Here is a 5878-nt window from a genome sequence, read left to right on the forward strand (position 1 = left end):
ATTTAAGTAATTATTTATTTATTCAAGAACAGAAATGCTTTCTCAAGAATAACAATAGATAAATTGTACGTTATTCGGCCGTCGCGCGTCGCAATTCAGCTCGTAAGAACTTTAACAAACTTTAATGCTATTGAGTAGTCGCGCGTCGCGAATCAACTGCCGAAAAGTCGAGTCTCTGTTTGGACATTGACTTTTTGGCCCGTATCAATGTGTTGAGTAATCCGAAAATCAAAATTTCGGGCACCCCAAATTTTCGGACTACTCATCTTTTAATTTCGCTGAGTTTGTATTTCGTAAAAGGCCTCCTCTGGCCTCCCCAGAGAACTAGTGCAATGAACGTATCACCCAGGGAAGACCTGAACACCACCCGCCTCGAACACATAATGGAGTCTGCGGAGAAAGTGGCGGAGCTTCAGGCCAAAGCGTGGCCCCAAATTAATGAGGCAATCAAACAAGTCAGGACAATCCTCGATGCTTCTCTCGAGTCAAAGCGACTCCAGATAAGAAGACTCGAGGTAGGGTCGAACTATAAAAATGCAAACACTAACACTAACGTGATAACCTCTTCGCCACTTCAAAACGGTGGGAATCATCCATTCTCCATCGACAGAATGTTAGACCCTGAAAACAACATAACCTCCAATAACACTAGAGCTCCTGGTATAACTGCTAGAGAAAGCGAAATTAACACTGATATTACATATACTGAGGTTAACCAAAATAATCTTACCAGCGACATTAGCAGTCAATTAAATCAAACCTTTGGTGCACTAGCTAAAACAATAGAGAGCACTAATTCTACGTCTAAAGCATCCTTCAAAAGGGATTATACCCTCACATCAAAAGCTAATGTCAATGTATGGTTAGATCGGTTAAACTCAGAACTATCAGCAAAAGTATTATTAGATGTAATAGATTCAAATACTAGACCTAAAAGAATTTTTAATATTGATGAAATTGATAAAAGAAATAGACTGGTTAGAGATATTATAATCAATTATGTAGATGAGAACTATCACAAGATAATTCTCAATATTAATGACCCCAAAGAAATATTAGTAAAGATTAGAGAGCACAGAAGAATAGAGGCAAACACAGATGATGCTAAAGTGAGGGAAGAGCTGTACAGCATTAAGATCAATAAGAAAGATAAAGTCTCAGTATTCTTGGATAAATTTGACTCCATTATTAGAGAGTATGAACTCTGTGATACAGCTATTCCTCTCACTGACGCAGAGAAAACGTCTGCCTTTATGAAAGCTGTGAAAGACACGTACCCCCGAATTAGAGAAATGGAAATAATCACTAAACAAACAAAAGGCAGAGGAATGAATATAGAAGAGATGAAAAATTTCATTCGACAGCTGGAAGTTGACTTAAGCCGGTACTGGTCCCAGCGGTGGGGGCAAGTGCTTCAGATGTGATCGACACAATGTTGATCACATCTCGGACTCTTGCCCGCTGATCCAGTATGGGTTGTGGTTCTGCTATATCTGCAGAGATTTCGCGCACCACATGGGCAGAACCTGCCCTCGTGGAGATGGATCCCACCGAGGTGGAGTAAAAATAATAATAGAGAACCGAAAGAATCTAAAGAAAAAGGTACATATAGAGGTAACAGGGGAAATTTCAATAGAGGTAATGGTAATAACAAAAGAGGCAAAGGTTATTGCGAAAACAATAGAGATAACAAAAATCGAAACTCTAGGGGTCGCAACAATGGTAGAGTAGGTAAATGGAGCGCAAGCAGAACTTATTACCCAAGCGGAGACAAAAAGAAACAGAAACTGGCGAACGCTGCAGTCGCACATACTGAAGGTAAGAATAACATTGATAAAGTAAACAATAAGATAACCTTCTTGTTAGATTCCGGAGCGACGGAACATATTACAAATAAAGCGTTCATCTTGCGAAATTTTAAGAGAAGCTCAGGAACTTATATTAAGAGTGCGAACAAAAATAAATCGGCTGATATCGAGATAGATGGAAAAGGAGATCTATACCTTAAAAGTTTAAATAAAGAAGGTCATACCATTAGACTATCTAACGTTCTAGCTGCCCCTGATATATCCGAAAACCTAATGTCCCTTAGGAAATTTGTCGACGCCGGGTTTAGTATATACTTAGATGACAAAAACTTAAAAATATTCGATAAAAATGATGGATCTATATTTCTAACCGGGTACTATAAGAAACCAAACTGGCTAATACAATTAGAAGTAAAGAACAGAATCGGGAACCCGGATAAACAAACATACAATAAATATTCTTGTAGAGCACGATTAATAACATTAGAAGATTTTTCAAAAGACTTACAAAATATAGAGACAGAAAACAGTAAAGATATAGACTCAGAGATTGGGAGGGATATTATTACGAATGAATCTATACCCAAGCTTAACCAATACAGAGACTTTGAAAATTACTCACTAGATGACCTTAAAAACGAAAAACCAATGATGATTTATTTACATCATTCGAACTCGAGAAAAGATACTCAGAGGAGTTAGATGAAAGGGTGCTGTGGCATGTAAGATGGGGACACCCATAATATGACTATTTAATAAAGTTACAAAAGACAAATAAAGAACTTAGCAATGTCAAATTCAATGAAAACTTCAAAAACTGCGAAGTTTGTATAATGTCCAAAATGAGCAAAAAATCATTTTAAGAAATTAGAACTAGAGCCGATCATCCACTTCAACTAACTCATACTGATATAATAGGTCCCTTCAAAACAATCACTTATCCTGGTAGGAAAAGATACATAATAGTCTTTGTGGATAACTTCTCGAAATTTGCCAAAACATATGCTATGTCAACAAATCCGAAGCAGGAGATTGTTTAGAAAACTATTTAAACACAATGAGAAACTTAGTTGGAAAGAATCTTAGAGCTTGCTATATAAAAGCAGATAACGCCAGAGAATTTACAGGATGAGAATTTTTAGAAGTTATGAAACGAGAAAATTTAGAATCAAATTTCTCTAATCCATATACACCACCTCGTAATGGTACTGCTGAAAGATTCAACATAACAATATTAGAATGATTATTACTATTAAAAAGATTAATTAAAAGAAAGATTATTCAACAGAACAATATTAGAAAGAACAATATTACTAAGATCTCTATATATAGATTCTGGATTACCGAAATCGTTATGGAACTTAGCTCTGGAAGTAGCTGTAGATGTGTATAAAAGAACTCCAAATTCGTCCATGGAGTACAAAACTCCTTTAAATATAATATCCCCTAACAAGAAAAGCCATTTAGAAAAGATCAGATGCTTTGGATGCATAGCTTATGCAAAGATACCATTATCTGAAACCAAATTATCGGAAAAGGCCATAAAGAGAATTTTAGTAGGACAAACCAGCAATGGATATATACTATGGCACCCTCAATCCGGAAAATTAATTCTGACTAAACACGTAAAGTTCAGAGAAAAATTAACTTATAAAAATATAGATCAACATGATGAGATCACTGAAGAATGTAATAAAGCTTTAAGTTCTATTCCGAATGATAACGATAAAGAAACGCCGGCGGAAACCATAGACATATTCGATACCGGTAACTTGAAAAATTTAGATCAATTATACGATATAGAACCCATAAGAAAACATAGAGAAATAACTAAAACTAATAAGAGAAAATTAATAAATGATAACAAATCAGAAAATCAGAATAGAGTACAGCCTAAGCGAAATAGTAAGATAAAACGTGACTACAAAGCTATGGCAGAAGAAAAGGCTGATCTAGTGGATAACAGTTTCGCCTTCATAACTCAATGCTATGAAATAGAAGTTTTACGAGAAGATGAAAAAGGTTTTTGTTTAATGGCTACCCTAAACTCAGACCCAACCAATTATAGAGAAGCTATGGAAACTGAAGATAAAATGAGCTGGACTAAAGCAATAAACGATGAATTAGAGTCCATGCACGAAAACAACGTATGGAGTATCGTAGATAGACCTTCGGTAACTCAGAAAGGCAATAAAGCCAGTATAATAGATAGCAGGTGGGTACTCAAAAGAAAAATTGATTCAGACGGAAAACAATCTTCAAAGCTAGACTAGTAGTTAAAGGATTTAAAGATACTAATGAGTACGAACTTAGAGAAACTTATGCACCTGTATGTAGACTTTATATAATCAGAGCTGCATTTGCTATAATCAATAAATTAGATCTTGAAGTCTGTCAGTTGGATGTGAAAACTGCATTCCTAAACGGCGAACTAGAGGAAGAAATATATATAGAAATACCTGATGGAGTAATAGTAAATAAACACGCAAAAGAAAATAAAGTTTGTAAACTACATGAGGCTATGTATGGATTGAAGATAAGTCCTAAAAAATGGAATCAAAGGTTCTCAACAGAAGTAGAAAAATTAGGTTTACAGAGAGATATAAATGAACCCTGTTTATTTACATACAGAAAGAATGGCATAATGATCTTGCTTATTCTATATGTAGATGATATACTTCTAGCTGGAAATAACTCTGATAAGATTAATGAAATCAAAAGACACTTAAGCTTAGTGTTTAAAATGAAAGAATTAGGAGAACCTAAAGAATATTTAAGTATTCAAATCACTAGAGATAGAAAAGCTAACCAAATAATGCTGAGCCAAAGTAAATATACAGAAAAGATACTAGAGAGATTTAATATGGATGAAAGTAAACCACAAAATACACCTATGATAACTAGACAAGTCAAAGCCAGAAAAGATAAGAATATAGAGAAAGCGAAAAAATTTGGAAAACCAGAGGTTCCTTATAGAAAAGCTATAGGTAGCTTAATGTATCTTGCTAATGTCACAAGACCAGACATTGCATTTGCTGTAAATTTATTAGCCAGAAAACAATCGAATTCCACTATAGAAAATTGGATTGATGTAAAAAGGATCATGAGATATCTTAGAGGAAGTTCTGATCTAGGACTAACATATAGAGGTGTTACTGAAAACTTAGAAATATTTACAGATGCAAGCTTTAGAGACAATGCAGACTCATCCTCGACAAGTGGAATGGTTGCTCTATTATTCGGATACTCCATTATGTGGAGAAGCCACAAACAAAGTGTAATCAACCTCTCGACCTGTCATGCGGAATATTACGCAATGAGCGAAGCATGTCAGGAAATGATTTCATTAGATAAAGCTCTGAGAGACATGTTAGGAATAACTATGTATCCTATAATTATAAGATGCGATAATAAATCCTCAATCAGCTGTACACAAAAGGAAGGAAATTATAAATTGAAGAACTTTGATGAAATTATTATTAACTTAGAGAATAGAGAGAAAACAGGAATTAAAAATAAATTATCTAAAGTACATGCAGATTATATTAAGCAGTGCATAACTGAAAGAAAAGTTAAATTGATTTGGGTACCATCTAAAGAAAACCTAGCAGATATATTTACAAAGCCTCTTCCTTTCGATTCTTTTAGAGCTCTTAGAGATAATATATTTAACCATTAAATATGCTCGAGATAATTTTTGATTATTTACAGACGCGGAAACCAACGGGTCTAGCTGAATTGCTCGTGATTGCGCACATATGCACACAAGGGAGGGAGAGTTAAGCTTCTTGTGCGCATGTATGCATACGCATACCACGCCGCCTTCGCTGAGCTCAACTGCCGCGGAAACTAGCGTGACATTCCAACAGTGATCGCCTTTGGTGTTAGAGCTCTCGAACTTATTAGAGTATTATTATTAATATTATTATTATTATTATTATTATTATTAGAGTATTATTATTATAACGAGCCGCATTCTCGTTATGTCTCCTCTCCCTGCAGCCAGTTTATTTATTGATCATATTTATACCATACCATGTATTATAATAATTTGTAATTTGTAGCGCAGT

Source organism: Phymastichus coffea, unplaced genomic scaffold, assembly GCF_024137745.1.
Source record: "Phymastichus coffea isolate CEN01 unplaced genomic scaffold, Cenicafe_Pcof_1.1 PCOF00041, whole genome shotgun sequence".
Classification (NCBI taxonomy): Eukaryota; Metazoa; Arthropoda; class Insecta; order Hymenoptera; family Eulophidae; genus Phymastichus; species Phymastichus coffea.